Consider the following 20,689-nt stretch of genomic DNA (forward strand, 5'->3'; position numbering starts at 1 on the left):
TCAAGCTTAAAGACTGAGTTTCTGCACAAAGATATTGGAAAGTCCCCACTACGGTAAGCCCCAGTGTCGACTTCCATTTTGAGGGGTTTACCATTTACCCTTAAGACAATTTCACTCAGAACCGTCTTATTTAATTGGGCTGCATTTAACCGCTACATTGCACGCTCTTCTACTCTATGTTCATTGGCGCTGCGGACTGCTGCTGCTGCGGCTGTTTTTTTTTCATTGGTGCACTTTGCCTCGTGTAGCAGCATGAATGTGCCCTCTTCAGTTTCAACGGAGGTGCATGGACCCCTGAACATGACAGATCTCCTGGGGTTGGTCTCCCCTGAAATGATAGCATTCCCCTTCAGACCCCAAGTTGACACCACGATTTCTTCCCGCTCCTGGGTTTTGGTCCAGTCCAGAGGACAATGTCTGGTTCTGTGCTGTGCTGATCCCGCCATGGAGCTTGTGGCCAAACCACCTCATGCTCAGTTTAGATCCCCTTCAGCCACACTTTGGAGCTCAGTGGTGACTTTATGGGTACTCTGTTACCTGAGCTATCTCGATTGCTTTTTCCAATGTAATCGTGGTCTCCGCAAGAATCTTCTTCTGGATATTAAGGTTATGAATACCATAAACCATCCACTCGTGCAACATGTCACTAAGCTCGGTCTGGACTCACAGTGCTCAGTGAGCTGGTGAAGCCTGGCTATGAAAGCTGACAGACTCTTCATGGTCCTTCACTGCAGTTAAATTTATAACATTGGAGGATAATCGAGGGTCTGGGTTGAAATGTTCTTATCTAATTTTACTGTCTGGTCAAATGTCTGAGTCAGGCGCCTCTGTGGACATGAGCTTCACAATCAAATTATATGTCTGGGGCCTGCAAACTGCTCATTCATGATAAAAAAGAAACGGAGCCTGCTCGACGTACTGACTCCAAATCTCAACCCCTTGATCAAATGGGTCTAGTTTCCTCACGGTATTAATTTTCACTCACGATTCAAATGATTCCGACTCTTGCTGGAGCTTCTCTACTTTCTCAACTGATCCTTCCTTCCTTCCCCACTCAATTCACGACAACTGTCAGCTATAATCGAGACATACAGTGAAGGCTTCCAGTCGTTGACAAAGGGGTTTATTAAAGAAAGGCAAAACTAGTTAAGTAACAGGCACAGAATACTATACAACAGGTCTTAACACCGGCTCCCTGGTCCACACTGCCCATGGACCTGCTCCCAGGGCCCCGTGCAAATGCTCCATTGGCTGGGGCTCATGCGCTCCCACACAATTGGCCCCGAGCTGGTCACATGGCCTGTGGATGCTGCCCCCTTAAAGGGGCTGCACTGCCACAGCCGATGGGCCAAGTGGGCCTTATGACTGACCCACCCCATCATCTGCCCGCATCATTTTCTGCCTTGATCCTGTTTCCCGAGGTGGCAGCCTTGACTCCTGCCAACTAACCATGAAGATAGCATGAGCTGGTGCTGCCCTGCAGGAGGTAGGTTCACAGCATCAAGAGTTGGTCCCAGCCCCGATCCCCACCTCCAAGATGAAAATTCGGCCCTTTGTTTGTTTGGCTAAGTGTAATGATATCTGCTACAAAGTATAACTTGCCATCCTCTTTGCCAGTCAATGTACATACAAAGCTGTGTTGTCAAAACAAATGGCATGATCCTTTTGTATTTAATTGAAGCTTTAAAGGAGGGGCTGGTTTAGCTCACTGGGCTAAATCGCTGGCTTTGAAAGCAGACCAAGGCAGGCCAGCAGCACGGTTCAATTCCCGTACCAGCCTCCCCGAACAGGTGCCGGAATGTGGCGACTAGGGGCTTTTCACAGTAACTTCATTGAAGCCTACTCGTGACAATAAGCAATTTTCATTGAAGCTTTAAAGGAAGAAAACTGCACTTGATTGTACACTTTACTTTAAATTCCACCCACTGCTCAGCTGGTCATGGTTAATTAAATCTCTAGTGAGCAGAGAAATAGCTTTCCATGTAGGTATACCCTCTGGCATTGGAGAATTAATTCAGTGTATCAGTCAAAAAGTTCTACCTAATCTCTTCTGTAAAAGCTAAATCAGTATAATGACAGGAAGCAGACTTCATATGTAAAATGACAGAGCTTAAGATTCTCACATCAGGCCCCTCCTAACAATTAAAACTAAACACAAATAAAGGAATTAATTTTATTTAATCCTCCCAATCTAGGCCGTACACCAAAAGGCAGCCAATGTCAATGATTGGAAAAAATAAGCGACTATAATGATTAACTGACAGATCATGAATCAAGGTGCCGAAATAAAAATATTCCAAATGAGAGAGAATGAATCGTCATAAACAAGAAGAATCAACAAACAGCTTGGAGCAGAAGGTGAGCTGGAGGATTGAAAAATCAATCAAGACCATGAGGGATATGAACAAAGACTGGTTGCTTCTCCCGTGAGGTGACTCTCAGAGGTTTGTTTCAGTACAGGGGTTAGTTTTGAGAAATGGTGATGGGGAATAAAACTTCAGGGCAAATAAACAATTTTTCTGCCCGGGTGTATTGCAGAGATTTGTGAGGGGGAGGATAAAATGGAAAACCATTGAGGAAGATCAAGAAATTGAAGGAGTTCTGAGAACAGTTGAACTATTTGATCACTTTGTTAAATACTTAGCATTAAAAGGCTCTCACACAAGTTGTCGTACAGTGTATAAAATTCAAAGACAGGCAGAAGAGTAGAATTAACTTGAGACAGAGAGTTTGAAGTCTCTGGGGTGGAATCTACTGCCATTCCCAGCACCGAGAAATGAGGGACTGGAGTTGGGGGATTTAATTAAGTAGTGTTTGGAGGCAGGTCAGACTTTCCATCCGCAAGTAGCAGGAGTCCATTAACAGGCCGCGTACGTGTGCCAGATGAAATGCTCCTTTTCACATTTGCCAGCAAACAAGAAATGTTCGTGACTAGTTCAAGATGGCATGAAGCAGGGAAAGTAGTCTTTGTGGTTGACTTGGAGTAAGTAGGAGCAGCTTTTTGTGTAGGGGGAGCTTTTTTGACCTGGAGAGAGGAGGTTGAATTGTTGTATTGAGCTTGGGCGTCAGTTGTCCAGGCAGTTGGGCATGGCTGCCTGAGGGAAGGAACGTCTAACAAGAGTCCTGGGGGGGGGGGGGGGGGCAGAGGGAGAGAGCTGGACGACACAGGGAAAGTTCATCACTACCAGAGGCAGATCAAACGGGGAGAGCAAGTGTGATTAACGGCAGGTCAATGATGAGGTTGAGAGAGTTGAGGGCGACTGAGGGCAGGTAATGGGAGCTAGGGGAAGGTTGAGGATGACTAAGGGAGAGTGCATGGTGTTGGAATGCAGTTCCAGAGTGAGAATGGGAGGGTCCAAGGGCAGAGATGCAACAACAGCAAGTGGTGGCCAGAGGGAGAAAAAAAACTTTCCAAGGTCAAAGCCTCTACTCTGGTGTTTAATAGATCAACAGTGATTAGCATACCACACTGGGAAATGTAGAAACAATGGAAGAGGAAGAATTAGATTGTGACAAAACCACAAGCAAAGAAGAACCCTACACAAAAATGAGAGACAGACAGCATGACAGGCACATAAACACACGCCGGGAGAGACACAGACCAAACAGATAGAAGGAGATGTCCACACATGAAGGAGATGCAGGGAGAAATATGGGGAGAACACAGAAAAACAGCTAGGACAGAGGCACTCCAAGGGAGAGATAGAGAAAAAGAGACACAGAAAGACAGACAAAGACAGGGGGCAGGATTTTCCAGCTGCGCCTGTCCCGAGAGTGGAAATTCCCACCTGAGGTCCGCAGACCTTTAAAAGGCCCCACAAATTTTCCATCCCGCCTCCCACGGTGTGCGGGACAGGAAAATATACCTCAGAGAGTAAGTAAGAGATGGAGGGAAGGAAAGATATAGGAAAACCGCAGAAGAGGACAAGAAATCTCTGTGTAAAACAAAGATTTCTCTAAAGACGACTGTATTCCTCTATTAATAGATTGTTTAAGAGAGAAATATTTTGCCTAAATATTATGCTTGAAAATATATTAAAGCCTGAAAATGATGGCAAGGGGAGGGTCCTATGTCTGGATTTGCATTTTCGTGTCTCCCCTCACCTGAGTGTCAGTGAACCATCCCACCTTTCACACAAGTAAAATAAATTAAATGAATACTTCTTTTGTAAATTTAAATTATGACATTCAAATGTTAACTTCAAATAAGCATTGTGTTTTAAAGTTCACCATGTGGATGAAACATTTTCATACATTGGATCAAAATCGATTAGGAAATATAAAAATAAAAGATGCTTAGCACTGGGTTTGACAATTTTTAGCAGTTGTGTGAGACCGGGACTGATGGAGATCAAGTGTTGGTGCCAATTTACTGTATCATTTTTGAAAGGTAATTGTAGGGGTAGGGAGGGCGGAAGGTTCGCCTTGGGTGCCATATACTCGTACATTGGGCCTGTTGATTTAGTTTGTAGCTGGAATTCCACAAGTACAAAGTATTGATTGCAGACATGTGGCACTGAGAGCACCCTAGGCACAGCCAGCAGTATTCATGAACTGAAAGGGTATTTTTTATATTCATTCACATGAGGGCTTCCCTGGCTAGGTCAGCATTTACTGCCCATCCCTAATTGCATTTGAGAAGGTGGTGGTGAGCTGCCTTCTTGGACCGCTGCAGTCCATGTGGTGTAGGAACACCCACGGTGCTGTTTGAGAGGTGGGGAGATTCAGGATTTTGACCCAGTGACAGTGAAGGAATTTCACTTTCATTCCATCAAAAGCAGTTGGTTTGTGACCGGAAAATAGGTGTGTGCTCAATTCTACCGGTACATCCTCACTCACTCTCAGCTGCCACAGTTATTTGCTCCCCACCCCCCCCCCCTTCCCCCCAGGAAGGGGTGACTCCTTGGTGACAGGGGATATCCTCAAAAGAAGCCATGCAGAGGAGAGGTACAGTGCCTATTCTGCCTCAATAGGGACAACAAAAGGACAGACCATTGGATTGCTGGAAATGGTGCTGCTGCTTAGACAGTTCAGGTGGAACACTGCAATACAAATCAATGAGAATCTCCAGATCATTCTGGTCTGCTGAGCCTTGCAGGATCTCCTGATCTCTGGCTCAAGAAATGCCAGAGTTGAAGTGCCACTAGATCGGGCACACTGTCTCCAGGCCGCCATATAGCACCGAGAAAGGAAGTGATCGCAGGCCTTTGGCCTGAACAAATCCATTTGCATGGTCTTGTGAAAACCACACCCACATGCTTCACTTACACAAGTTCTCAATCCTGAAAAGACATGGCTAAGAACTCCTGCAATCATGGAATGCCTGAGGTGCACACGCTACTCAGGAGGTGGTAGGGAGGTGAGTGCCATATGCCATTGAGTTTCCAATCCATGGACTTAATTAAGGTTTGACAAACAGAAAAACCTCCATCTCTCAATAAATGCAGACATACCACTACTTCTGATGCATCAGCAAAATCGGTGTCTCCATAACCCCCTACCTCAGCCATCATTGATTGTCAATTAAGTGACAAATCCTTACACACCACTTTCTGTCTGGAAATGTCCCTCAACATGAACAACCCAAAACACATAATTAAAGTGATCAAAACCATATATTTACACTTTACAGTACAATGTCATTGGACACCCATGCCACCTTTGTGCCATTGGAGAGCTCTACATATTCTCCCTCTTAGTGTGACTCTGACATCTGGAGTTGAGTTGGAGGCAGCTTGCTGAGAATTATGCCCATTGCTTGAGATGGCCCCTGTGGATGTCCTCTGGTGGTCTGAGACCTCTGAGTGTGTCCTGAACAGGTGCAGAAGCACCCTGGTCAGCCTCAACTACAGAAGGCACTGGAGTCACTGGCAGAGGGATGAGGAGCAGAAGCTCAATTTTGGAGAGCTCTGAGGCTACACTCCTGAGATTGCTGGCTGATGCTCCACCTCCCTGTTGGTGTGTGATGGTATCTTCCCAACATCTGAAAGAGAAGGGGCACCTGGAGGGAGATCAAGGTGCCTCAGACCTATCCCCCCACCCTTGCCTGTCCACCACTGTAGAGAAACAATGGCGCATGTCTGAGAGCATATCTAGCAGCCACTGAGTGTTCCACTGGACCTGGCTCTCCATGGCGGTTGCCAATCTCTCAATAAAAGAAGACATACTGGAGAACATGGTAGAACTCAAGGCTTGGGTGGACACCTTCACATAAAGCTGCACATAGTCTCTGGCATCTTTGTCAGATGTCCCACTGCTTGTCTCTGCATCTCCAGCAGTTTCCAAAGGTCCATCATCAGTATAGGGCTCAGCATGGTCTTCAACAACCCTCTGAGTGTCACAACCTGTTTCCCCGGTGCAGCGACTTGTCTGTGATGTGCTCACCAGATTGTGACTTTGAGCCCAGCCACAAAGGCGTTCCCACTGAGGTGACTGCACTGGTAAAGAATCCGGGCAAATTCTGTGATGGTGCATTCTTTGAGTGTTCCGGGTTATCATGCTCAGAGGTGGAATGCTGAATTGCTGCCAACTGCATTTGATGTTCCTCCTGAATGCAGTAGTGAAGTCAAAGAATTAGTTTAGGGCAAATCACTATTCTTCTTCCCACAGTTGTATTTATGTGTGTTTCCTGTATGCCCACGTCTCGACACCAGGTTGGAGACATCCTCAATGTGTTGTTTTCGCAACTGAGTGTCCGCCCTGCTCCCCGACCAGTTCGACCACCTTCACCATTGCAGGAGTTTGAGCATTCTGTGCTGTTGAGTGCTCTTTTTCCCTGCAGCCAGACAGAAGAATTGAGTGTCATTAAAGGGCACCTAACTTTTTTTTAAGCATGCAGTAAATTCACCACACACACTCTTGCAACTGGCACAGCTTTCTTACTCTGAACTCGCTCCCACACAATCAGTCGTCACGTTCCATCTTTTGTGCAGAGGCCTGAAGTGCAAAGTTCCATCTGGCATCCTACTCCACTCATATACACATGAGATATACACTCATTGATGCCCTCATGTGTGTCGCTTGGCAGTGACTGTGTTGTTCTTTGCCTTGCTCTAACCAAATGGATTTGATGTATATTGTTGATCAGAGAACAACAAGTCTTGTAAACTAACAAAACTATTTTCATAGAATTTCATAGAATTTACAGTGCAGAAGGAGGCCATTCGGCCTCCTTAACACTACAATGGGATTCAACACTTATCTCTAAGAACTAAGAGTTGATTAAACACACATAAACTATACTCATCTAACATCTAACTCACTAACTCATTAACTACTCTCATGCTCTCTCACTATCTTCACTGCTCCCAACTCAGTTCCTGCTCCTACCACCTACTCCAATCTTCTGTCCCACAAGGCCCAGCATCATCCCTTATATACTTCTAGGATTTCTCCCTCTAGTGGCTGTTTGAATACATTTCATTAACCGTTACATTACCCTCATGTATGATAATACCACAGTGACTATGCCCTGCCCTTTACACTTGGCAGTCGTTGTTTTTTTGCAGCATTGTACTCAGTTGCACTTGTGGACCCCATGGCTGCTCACCCACCTCTGCAATGTCTGTGCAATATGCTTGGGCAAGCGGGAGGATATCTGGCTCCATCACTGGAAATCAGGACCACCCGATATTTCTGGCTGGCCTGGAGGAGGGACTGCAGGGAGGCGTCAATAATCTGTGGAGCCATTTGTTTTATGCGCTGAGACATTTGTTCATTTTGTACAGGGTGTCAGCACAGGATCAATAGATGGGGAGAGAGGGGTGTAGCAGCAGCTCTCGGGATCAAAGGGTGGCAGGTGGAGAGAGGGTGATTGTAGTTGGGATGGACAAACATCCTCTTAGACAGCTGTCTTTCAGAGAGTGGATGCCTGTCTGGGTGCCATTTAAATATGTGCCAAGACCTTTGATTCCATGAGGCGATGGTAAGATTGTTGATTTCCTGTTGGCTTTGTGATTTCCTGCACAATTGACCAGGTCCCTGGACTCTGAATAAGTAATTGACTGCCATCATGGCATCATACGTGGTCAGCCATCCTGTCTCCAAGCAGAGATCCCGTGTACTTCTGGTCCTGTTGTCAGGACACTCGATGCTCCCACAACATTTTTCCTAGTTTCTGAATATTTTCGGTATGGCTCTGATTTTCTGGCTGATGTTGATTTGGAAAATTAGCCTCCAATTCAAATTTGCATTGTTTACCTGAACCACTCCTTGAAGAAACCTTTTTTACCTTTTTTCAAAAAGTATATTCTATTCATAAAATTTGTAAAAATAACAGTTCAAATTGGACAATACATAAAGTGCAATACTGTTCAATTTCTTTCCTTACAGTACGTGGCACTCTGAGGTGCCTCATTACAATATCAATTATATTTGCAATATACATTTACATTTTATATCAAACGTTTCTGGTGCGCACAGACTGAGGGGCTGACCACAGGCTCCTTTCTCTCAGTTGGTGTTGCAGGAGGACCTTAGACTGTAACTCTTCCCCTTGTTCTCTCACTTCAATTATCCAAATATAGACTGGGATAGGAAAGGTTTAAAGGGACAAGAAGGGCGAGAGTTTCTGGAGTGTGTTCAAGATATTTTCATGCAGCAGTATGTTTCCAGTCCAACGAGAGGGCAGGCACAGTTGGATCTGGTTCTGGGGAATGAGTTGATCTAAATGGATCGAATACCAGTGTGGAAGAGCATTTAGGGGATAGTGACCACTGTATCATAAGGTTTAGGCTGGCCATGAAAAAGAACAGGGAACAATCCAGAGCAGGGATAATTAATTGGGGGGGAACCCAAATTTAATAGGATAAGAACGCATTGGAGTCGAGTGCGTTGGAATCAAATGTTGGCAGAAAAGGTGATGGCTGAACAATGGGACCCCTTCAAAGAAAGTGTATCGCAGGCAATATTGAGATATATCCCCTTGAAGGAGAATGGTCAGATAAATAAATCCCGAGTGCCTCGGATGACGAGAGACTTGGTGGTGAAGATGAAATGGAAGAAATGTGCATATGACAGATGTCAGGTCGAAAATACAATGGATAATCAGGCTGAATATAGAAGGAACAGAGAGGAAGTGAAAAGACTTAAGAAAAGCAAGAAGAGAGCATGAAAAGAGACTCGAAACTAACATAAAAGAAAATTTCAGGGTCTTTCATAAGCAGATACATTCTATTAAGGTAGTAAATGAAAGAGCAGGGTCGCTCAGGAGAAAATCAATAGTCACTGAAACAAATGCAGGTTAATTGAGGAAATCCAGTATGGATTCATGAAGGGAAAATCATGTTGAACTAATTTGTTGGATTTTAGCGAGGAGGTGACAGAGAAAGTTGACAAGGGCAATTCTGTTGATGTGGTTTATGTGGATTTTCAAAAGGTATTTGATATAGTGCCACACAACAGACTTGTGAGCATACCTCTAGCTCATGGAATAAAAGGGAAAGTAAGCACATAGATAAGAAATTAGCTGAGTGATAGGAAACAGAGTAATGACAAATGGTTATTTTTCAGTTTGGGTGATGGTTTGTAGTGGAGTTCTCCAGGGGTCAGTGTTGCTCCTTCAGGTATATATTAATGGCTGAAACTGTGAGCTTTATTTCAGAATTTGAAGATGATACGAATATTGGAAACATTGTCAACTGTGATGCGGAGCGTCTTGAACTTCAAAAGGGCATAGGCCTGTTGGTGGATTGGGCAGACATGCGGCAGGTGAAGTTCAATGCAGTAAAAAGTGATGTGATTAATATTTTAACAAAGAATATGGAGAGACAGCATGAAATATAGTGAGAAACTCTAAAAGAGGTGTAAGAACAGTGTAAATGTACATAATTAATTGAATATGGCAGAGTCAGTTGATAAAGCATATAGTACCTTAGGCTTTATCAATAGGGGCATTGAGTACAAGAGTAAGGAGGCATGTTGGACTGGAGTACTGCGTCCAGTTCTGGGTGTATATTTGAGGAAAGATGTGAAGGCATTGGAGAAAGTGCAAAGGAGGTTCACAAGACTGATTCCAGGGATAAAAAACTGTAGTTATGAGGATAGATTGGAGAGGTTGGGACTGTTTCCTGTGGGAAATAGAAGGGCGATAGGAGACTGGATATAGGTATCCAAGATGGATAAGATAGATACCTTTCTAAAGAATAAAGGGATTCGGGGATATGGTGTACGGGCCGGAGAGTGGAGCTGAATCCACAAAGATCAGCCATGATCTCATTAAATGGCGGAGCAGGCTCGAGGGGCCAGATGGCCTTCTCCTGTTCCTAGTTCTTATGTTCTTATGCTAAGGGGCATGGATGGGGTAAATAGTGAGAAACTGTTCCTGCTCAAGAGAACATGGATATGTAGAGCACACCGACTCAAAATAATGGGGGTAAATAGTGAGAAACTGTTCCTGCTCAAGAGAACATGGATATGTAGAGCACACCGACTCAAAATAATGGGAAAAACAGAAAACGTGATGTGAGGAAAAATATATTTCACTCAAAGGGTGTTTGGAGTCTGGAACAAACTTCCTGACAGTGATCGAGGCAGGTTCAGCAAAAAAAGGGGATTGGATTGCTAACTGAAATGAAAGAATGTACAAGGTTACAGGGATAAGACAGAGGAGTGGGACCAGCTAGAATGCTCTTTCAGAGAGTCAGGACAGACAGGCTGGGTGAAATAGCCTCCTACTGCACAGTAAAGATTCTATGAATCTGAGAAAGGATAGATTGATGTAGAATGAGTGCAGCGCACAGCGGTCCCAGGGCTGCAAGAGTGAGTAATGAGGAGAGATGAGATAATGTGGGTTTGTATCCCCTGGAATACAAAAGAAAAAAGGATGATTTGATTAAAGCTTTTATGACTTTGGAAGGGGTTGCTAAGTAGATTGTGGTAAGAATTGGGGAAAATTAAGATTAAAAAATGAAATTGGGATAAAATAAAAAGGGGAATTGATATTGAAGATTGGTTTTGACATGCAAATTAGCATACCAATGAGAAAAGCAAGTGTTTAACTATGTAACTAGCCATAGTGTAGTTAAATGTACTGTTGTAGTGTATTGTAGTCCTTCCTGTCTTGTGTTTTTCTCTTTAGTTAATAAATATTCTTTATTAATTGTTCACACAATGACTGGACTATTCCTCCCTGGTTCACATATTTTCCTCACAGAATACCAAATTGAAAATATACACCACTAAGAACCGATGTTCCAAGATACGCTTCTGGGTTTTGGGAAAGTCTCGCATTTAACAGCAGTGGGGTTTTTAACAGATTGTGTGAAAGCTATTCCAGTGTTGGTGTCAAGGGAACATATCCTTCAAATCTGAGTCAGTCCCTTCGGGAGAGAAGTTAGAATAGATTTCTTCACAGAAAAGGTGGTGGCAGCTTTTTTGCAAAAAGCAAAAATTCCATTTCACTTAATAATTTTTAACTCTGATGTTGATAGATTTTTGTTAGCCACTCCACCATCATGACATCACCCCAACTCTCAGCAGCTTTCCTTATCGGAGATTGACCAAACCCATTTCTCCATTCCTCAGACCTTAGTCTGACAAGCTACAAAGAGAATCATTATTCTCCTATTGTTTATTCAGAAAGGAGGCCAGTGATATATGCAAAAAACCCTCCATCAAGATTAACACAGGGGCAGCATGGTGGCGCATTGGCTAGCACTGCTGTCTCATGGCACCGAGGACCCGGGATCGATCCCAGCCCCGGGTCACTGTCCATGTGGAGTTTGCACATTCTCCCCGTGTCTGCGTGGATCTCACTCCCCTTAATTGAAAAAAAAATAATTGGATACTTTAAATTCATTTTTTTTTAAATTAAAAAAGAGATTAACAATGGCTCTCAATTTCAGTGAAGATGTTTGCAAAGGAATTGTTCTAATCATTGAAGAAATATCAAATTTCAATATTTGTCCTTTTCAATCGTATAAGAACCCACTTTCTGTCTTTGCAAGTAGAAGGCAGTAGTCACATTGGCTGTGGGACAGAGGATAAAGACAATAATCAAGGTAAATGGAAAATATGGGGCCGGATTCTCCATCTCTAAGTCTAAGTGTTGACGCCAATGGAGAATCCATGGACTGTCATATCAGAAAAATCGGCGCCACATTTGAACCGATTTTGCTACTGGTGAGGGGCTAGCACCGGCTCCGTGTGGAACACCATCGTAACCCACGGAAAACGGTACAGGAATCGCCGGGTCTGTGATGGACACTCTCAGGACTGACAAGCTGCAGCCGAGCTTAAACAATACACCCCCCACACACACACACTGATTGGGGCCAGAAATATGAGACAGGTTGTGCTGGAGTGCCATACAGCTGATGGGCCGGCTGGGGCAAGGGGGCACCCAGGGGGGTGCCTCAGGGGGGGTCACCTGTACGACCAGGTTTAAAGTGGGCTGTCAGTGGCATGCACAGCTGCATGGCTGCCTTGTCGGCTGTAGTAACGGTGTTCTTACCCGTCCACCCCGACCATACAACCCACCTCCTGACCACCTCCCACTACTCCCCCCAACCCTGGCAGAAACCCCCCGGCCAGTGGCATGGTTTTAGGTGAAGTATGCCGGTGTTGGACACTGTCCATATGCCCTCTCTCTCCCTTAGCAGTCACCACGCCAGGTTCATGATTTGTGAGACCACACGTGGACCGCACCATCGGGAACTCGGCCCATCGGAGGCGGAGCATCGTGGGTGGGCCCACTAATGATGTGTGAATGGTGTTCCAAGTACGCATGGTCTGCGTTGCATTGATGGCACTTCCGGGAGACGGAGCATCGCGATTTGCCGTCAAACCAGCGCCTGCCGCGATTTCGGCATCTGGAGCTATTCTCCGCCCAATCGAACGCCCCGATTTTGGTGTCAGCCAAATCCCGCCCATGGTGGCACTTGAAGAGAGTTATTTGGTATTGTTGCTTTAATTTTCACTCACTTTCATTTACACAAGAGCATTTAATGGTTAAGGAATTTTTGAAAATCCAGAAGGATAAATAGAAACGTTTAATCCAGTAGAAAAATATTGCTGGTATCATGGGAGTTAGACACATGTGACAAACATTGCCTGAGAACTGGGGAAAAGGCGAACAACTCTTGAATTCTAAGTGTCGTTATGGTTATGAACCAAATGGCCACTGTTTAGAGTCCACACCAGACATAACCCATCCCAATAAAAAGGAACACATGAATTTTCATTATCATTTGTGAAGTTAAAGAGTTTAATAATGTATTCCTAATAAAGTCTTGTTTTAAAGTACCAAAGCCTTATTTTTTCATGCAATCATTTGGAGCGAATCATTCTTTCCACAGTCTTACAAAATAAACAAAAATATTGGCGTTTTGGTCCAGTACCCTCGCCACTGTTGGGCTCTGGTCTGGGATCGTACTAAGTGGTTCAAATCTCACCATTGCTGATCGAAAGAAAATGCAATTTATAATTTGGAATATAAAGTTAATCTCAGTAATAGCAACCATGAAATCATTGCTAATTGTTCTAAAAAGCCATCTGGTTCACAAATGTCCTTTAAGGAAGGAAATCTGCTGTGCTTAACTGGCCTACATGTGACTCCAGACCCACAGAAATGTGGTTGACTCTTAACTGCTCTCTGAAATGGTGTGGCATTGGTGTGGACCAACAAATGGTGGCCTTGCCAGAAACACTCACATCCCATGAAATGATACAACAGAAAATGATGCTAGATCAATTGTTAAATTTAAAACTGAGATTGGCAGCTTTCTGGTAACCAGAAGTATGTAAGAAGCGAGATGGGGAAAAGGTGTATCTGTGGAATTCAGTCACACATTTACTATGATCCCATTGAATGGCAGAACAGGCTCAAGGAGCTAAATAGTCTTCTCCTGTTTCCATGCCCCTTGCTTAGGACACAAAGCTGAGTAAGTCAGGACAGCAAAGCTACCATGAGGGGGGTGCAAAAGTAGTTGGAAAATCTATCCCACAACTTTCCTGTTGGCCATCCTGGAGTGCCATCCATGATTGCCATGTAAAAAGGAGATATAGACATACAAGATCGTCTTGCACAGCATTTTAAAACTGGGCATAATAATACTGAAAAGCAGTATAACTGCATTTTAAAAACAACGGAAAGTTATTTTTTGACAATCAATATCCGTTTTCATGAAGAAAAATGTACATGCCTCTTGTTTTATTTCTCTTTGCACCTTTGGAAATGTAGATTTTGCATGTCTCCACTTCTGCTGTGTGCTTGTCAAAGGGGACAGCTATCACACCTGTGATTCTGTAGGGTTAGGACAGCTGATTGACACTAGGGAAATCTCTAGAGTACGGTAGGTATCTCTAGGTAGTACAACTGGAAAAGAATGACAATCACAGTTTTTTTAACCACTATGATTTTTAAAATTAATTCATGGAATGTGGGTGTCGCTGGCTGGGCCAACATTTATTCACCACATCAGTGTGGATCATGAATCACATGTAAACTAGACCAGGTAAGGATGACAGATTTAGTGAGCCTGATGGGTTTTTACGACAATGGTTTCATGGTCACCATTAGACTTTCAATTCCAGATTTCTATTGAATTCAAATTTCACCATCTAATGTTGTGGGATTTAAGCCCAGATCCCCAGAGCCTTATTGTGGTGTCTCTGGATTACTGGCCCAGTGATAATACCACTGCACCACTTGTAGTGATCTGTACATCTGTAAATACATCTGCCCACACACCACGGACTGCAGCACAGATGTGACAGCCACAGCATCACTAGAGGGAGCATCAGAGACGGGTATAAAGGGTCGAGCCCAAGGCAGGATCTGCCTCCTTTAGAAGCACGGAGCTAGTGAGCAGCAGCACACAGGGATAGCTTAGCATAGGCAGTTTACCTGAGTTTCACTGGTGATCCCTCTTGACTGTTTTACATCTAGTTGAGCTCTGGAAGCAGAACAAACCATTTGAATAAAATGTTTGTGTTAACTGTAAGTCTACAGTCGTTATTCAGAATTAGACAATAGCATATAGAACCAGGAGTGGTTTCAGCAAGCCAGCTAGACACCAGCAAGAGAAGAGAACTTAAACCAGACATTCGATCAAGGAAGGCCTCGCAGCATTTGGACCCTTCAGATACCAATCGGCACGATGGACCCAATCCAACCTCCACGCCTGCTCAAGACCACTGGTAATATGCATTCCAATTGGAAACTTTTCATACAACAGTTCAAAATATATCTAGAAGCTCAGGATCTAACCTCAGCGTCTGATGCCAGGAAGATCCTCTTATCCCTGGCAGATCCGCAGGCATTAGAAATATATAATTCCTTTACCTACCTGGGCAAGGGCAAGGGCAAGCTGGAAATAATCATCAAAAAATTTGAAACCCACTGTCAATCTGAAGTCAATGAGATATTTGAAAAATTCAAGTTCACCAGGCGTTTACAAAAACCGGGAGAATCTTTCAGCAGTTTTGTAACTGATTTAAAATTACTAGCTCAATCCTGCAACTTTGAAAATCTCCGTGACTCCCGCATCAGAGACCAGATGATCAATGGTATATCTGATGAGGGACTTAGAAAATCCTTATTAAAACGAAAAGACCGAACCCTAGAAACAGCCATGCAAAGATGCTCTACTTATGAAAAAAGTAAAGAAGAATATGAGGAGTTTACTTACCGGGACCAAGGCCTTCACCACGAGGTCGAGCCCGTCAAAATGGTGGCCCAGGCGTCCAGAAGGCGTTCCTTGAACAGCAATCCCGCGCGCGCGAAACTGGATGCAGGCCACACGCATGCGCAGTTCTCCCGAAGATTTGACAAAGAAGAAAGGCCTACTGCGTATGCGCGAGCACGAAGGGACAGCGTCATGATGTGTCCCTGCTGCGGACACGCCCACTTAAAAGGGCAATGTCCAGCTCTGGAAAACAATGCTTAAAGTGTGGCAAATACAACCACTTTGCCTCACAGTGCAGAGCTGCACTGCAAATGAAGACAACAAGACAGAAACACATGAACTTCAACGTAAAAAGCATAGACTCAACGGAGCACAAAAAAAACAATGATGAGTATTCCTCAGATGAGGACAACCTCGCTTGCCATAACTCATTTGTCGTGGACACGATCGAGACAATTGAGGAACATGAGCAACAATCGCCACGCTTCACCCGGTCAACAGCATTGATTCCAGCAATGAGTGGACTGCGACTGTGCATGTCAATAACTTTCCATTAGTCTTCAAGCTTGACATTGGGGCCTCAGCTAACCTCCTCACTAGTAAGGATCTCCATTCGATTCCAGGAGACCAGGAAACAATACCCGCTGCATGTCGACTGAAGAACTACAATGGCAATCAGATCGCCTCAAAGGGATCGTGCCATCTCCAGGTGGACAACAAGACGATACGCAAGCAGCTACGATTCGAGATTGTAGACGACAATAAATCATCACTGTTAGGTACTCAGGCCTGCAAAGACTTGCGGTTGGTGCAACGCATTTACATGCACACCCAGGGATCCATCAAGCCTGGAAGCTAAAATCCACAGCATGCTACAAGAATACCCCGACGTATTCAAAGGCATGGGCACCCTGCCCTGCCAATACAAAATCATGCTGAAGACAGATGCCAAACCCGTCATTCAGCCGCCCAGGAGGGTTCCAACTCCACTGCGGGAGAAGTTGAAAGTGGAACTCAACAGAATGCAGTCGCAAGGCGTAATATTGCGAGTCACACAGCCGACTGACTGGGTAAGCTCCATTGTCTGTGTTAAGAAACCTTCTGGAGATCTTCGCATATGCATAGACCCGAAGGACCTGAACCAGAACATTCGCCGGGAACACTACCCCATCCCCAAGCGTGAAGAGATCACATCTGGGATGGCGAATGCTCGTAGCTTCACCAAACTCGACACCTCGCAGGGATTTTGGCAGATACAGCTCGATGACTCGAGCAGATTACTGCGTATGTTCAACACGCCATTTGGATGTTTCTGCTTCAATCGCATGCCCTTTAGCATTATCTCTGCGTCAGAGATCTTCCACAGGATTATGGAGCAAATAACCGAGGGCATTGAGGGTGTCAGAGTCTATGTGGATGACATCATCGTATGGCCCACCACTGAAGAAGAACACCTCTGTCATCTGAAGAAGGTGTTTCAGAGGATTCATAAATACGGTTTGAAACTGAACCAGGCAAAATGCACATTTGCGAAGGAGTCTGTAACCTTTTTGGGTGACACCATATCATCTCAGGGTGTCAGCCCTGATGAGGCGAAAATCATTACAAAACGGACCATGAAGACGCCACACGACAAGAAGGCGGAGCTACGATTTCTAGGCTTCGTCAACTTCCTCTGCAGGTCCATCCCAAACCTGTCCGCACGGACAGTAGCTTTACACAATCTCCTACAAAAGACCACTGCGTTTGAGTGGACACAACGTCACCAAAATGAATGGGTGGATCTCAAACAACAACTAACGAGGGCACCGACCCTTGCTTTCTTTGACGCAACCAGACCCACCAAGATCTCCACTGACGCCAGCCAGGATGGGATTGGCGCCGTTCTCCTCCAACAGGCCGACCAGTCTGACTGGGTCCCGGCCGCATACGCGTCCAGGGCCATGACCGCAACTGAGTGCAGATATGCACAAATCTAAAAAGAATGTCTCGGACTCCTCACTGGGATTCTGAAGTTCCATGACTATGTGTACGGCCCGCCCATGTTCATAGTGGAAACCGACCACAGACCGTTGGTCCATATCATAGACAAGGATCTAAATGCCATGACACCTCATCTGCAGCGCATCATGATGAAGCTGTGAAGGTATGATTTCACCCTAGTATATTCAATTTGGATTTTTGGAAAACGGGGGAAGTCAAGTTCAGATACCGTAGATACATTTTGTATCTCTAAATTGATGTAATTTGTTTTGTAATTCATACACCTTAATTGCAACAGGATCGAGTAGTCCAGTTCGTGTCCTTTATTATTACTACACAACTCGGCTATTGATTCTCACTGGCCTCCTCACACCAAAAAAATTACACCCACCCATGGACTAGTGTTCCAAGTTGGGATACCCTGCAGACTGGTGTTCCAAGTTGGGATAGCCTCCAGACTGGTGTTCCAAGTTGGGATAGCCTCCAGACTGGTGTTCCAAGTTGGGATAGCCTCCAGACTGGTGTTCCAAGTTGGGATAGCCTCCAGACTGGTGTTCCAAGTTGGGATAGCCTCCAGACTGGTGTTCCAAGTTCACTCCGGAAAGAGAACTTGCCATTGCCGATGCACTGTCCAAATCAATTGGCACTGACAACGCACCATCAGCCCCTATCAGAGAAATTGAGGCTCAAACACAGTTATGCATGGAGAATTTGCCTGCTTCGGATGAGAAGCTTTGCCTAATCCGACAGGAGACGCAGAAAGACGCAACCTTACGGAGGGTGCTGCACCTACTCCAGCACGGTTGGACGAGGGGACAATGTCCACAATTTCAGAATGTCAAGTCAGAACTGATTGAAGTTGCCGGCCTGCTGCTACGCAATGCGCAGATTGTGATTCCGGCCACACTCCGCGCCGAGATGCTACGTAAGATTCATGAAGGCCACCTAGGAATTGAGAAATGCAAAAGGCGAGCACGACAGGCTGTGTACTGGCCCGGCATGAATCAAGACATAACAGATATGGTCATGACATGTGACCCCTGTCAACGCGCACAGTGTAAAGAACCACTGCAGCAACACAAACTCACAATGGCACTGTGGACAAAAGTGGGCATTGACCTATTTCATGCCACAGGGCGTGATTACGTCTTGATCATGGACTATTACTCAAACTATCCGGAGGTACTGGAACTCCATGATCTCACGTCTTCATCTGTCATCAAGGCGTGCCAGGAGACATTCGCGCGACATGGAATCCCACGTGTGGTGATGTCAGATAATGGTCCCTGCTTTGCGAGCTGGAAATGGAAAGAGTTCTCAGACCGCTACAGCTTTCGGCAAGTAACATCCAGTCCGTGCTACCCACAGTCAAATGGGAAAGTAGAAAAGGGTGTCCACATTGTTAAACAACTTATTAGCAAGGCAACAGATTCACGCTCGGACATCGACCTAGCGCTGTTGTCCTACCGAGCAACCCCATTGAGCTCAGGACTGTCACCAGCGCAGTTGCTCTTCGGCAGGGACATCAGGGCAATCCTCCCGGCGATTCAATTCCGAGACCCCGATAACGCTCCGGTACTCGACAAAATGCGGGTACCACGGTCCAAACAAAAACAATACTACGATCAACATGTGATCCCACTCAAGCCACTGAACATGGGTGACATCGTCAGGATCAGGGACCCAGAAGGCAGATGGTCTGAGCCAACCACGGTGATCAGGCAGGAGGCACCGCGGTCCTACATTGTCAAGTCGTCGGCGGGAGTACTCTTTCGCCATAACCGTTGAGATCTGTTAATGCTTCGGCCTATAACGCCGGTGTTTCCCACACTGGACTTGACCAAGTCCATTAGTCCACAGGACGTTCCTCGCCACACAACGCCAGACAGTACTCTTGAGGACATCAAACCGTCATCCCCACCACCACCGTTAAGGCGCTCCAGCAGAAGCCGTTTTGCACCCAACCGGCTAGATTTGTAACGACACTTCAATTGTCACAAGACAAATATGAACATTTCTCACGATGGACTCATAACACAGTTAATTGTTTCTGTATTACTTTATCATTTTCACAGTGTGCAGCTTTGCTTATTCTCACCACTTGTTATGTCCAGTTTTCTTGAGGCCAGTCTGAAAACATATCAAGTCAAAAGGGGAGGATGTAGTGATCTGTACATCTGTACGGGTATAAAGGGTCGAGCCCAAGGCAGGATCCGCCTCTTTTAGAAGCACAGAGCTAGTGAGCAGCAGCACACAGGGATAGCTTAGCATAGGCAGTTTACTCTAGTTTCACTGGTGATACCTCTTGACTGTTTTACATCTAGTTGAGTTCTGGAGGCAGAACGAACCCTTTGAATAAAGAGTTTATGTTAACTGTAAGTCTACAGTCGTTATTCAGAATTAGAGAATAACATACCACTGTCTTCCCCTGTAAGTCAGATGTGAGATGTATCTCCAGTTTTGGCTGCAGTAGGTGACATGTACCTGGTAGTATCCTATGGCTGAGGGCAAGCTCTCCGAAGCTTGCTGTGCTGTAAAGTCTATGCGACTGCTTCACAGTACCTAGCCTATCACTGAGACTTGGAGATCGGCTTCCTTTGACCCCCTTAGGTCTTGTACTGGCTTCTCCAGATTCTTCAGATTCATCCTACTCCCATTCACCTGTTAGATCCATTATTTTGAAAAACTGTATGAATGACGCTGATGACAGAAAGATCTGCTGGCAAACAAGGTCTGTTTATTTGTGTTATGCTTATAACATAGAACATACAATGCAGAAGGAGGCCATTCAGCCCATCGAGTTTGCACCGACCCATTTAAGCCCTCACTTCCACCCTATCCCCGTAACCCAATAACCCCTCCTAACCTTTTACGGTCACTAAGGGCAATTTAGCATGGCCAATGCACCTAACCTGCACATCTTTGGACTGTGGGAGGAAACCGGAGCACCCGGAGGAAACCCACGCAGACACGGAGAGAACATGCAAACTCCGCACAGACAGTGACCCAACGGGGAATCGAACCTGGGACCCTGGCGCTGTGAAGCTACAGTGCTATCCACTTGTGCTACCATGCTTCCC

General features: G+C 45.2%; 1 protein-coding gene across 1 annotated transcript in view; it reads left to right on the forward strand.

The window, feature by feature from the left end:
- LOC140411435 (putative nuclease HARBI1) overlaps positions 1-20,689 on the forward strand; it is a 110,400-nt gene that overhangs the window by 39,029 nt on the left and 50,682 nt on the right.

Source organism: Scyliorhinus torazame, chromosome 4 (genome assembly GCF_047496885.1).
Source record: "Scyliorhinus torazame isolate Kashiwa2021f chromosome 4, sScyTor2.1, whole genome shotgun sequence".
In the NCBI taxonomy this organism is placed as follows: domain Eukaryota; kingdom Metazoa; phylum Chordata; class Chondrichthyes; order Carcharhiniformes; family Scyliorhinidae; genus Scyliorhinus; species Scyliorhinus torazame.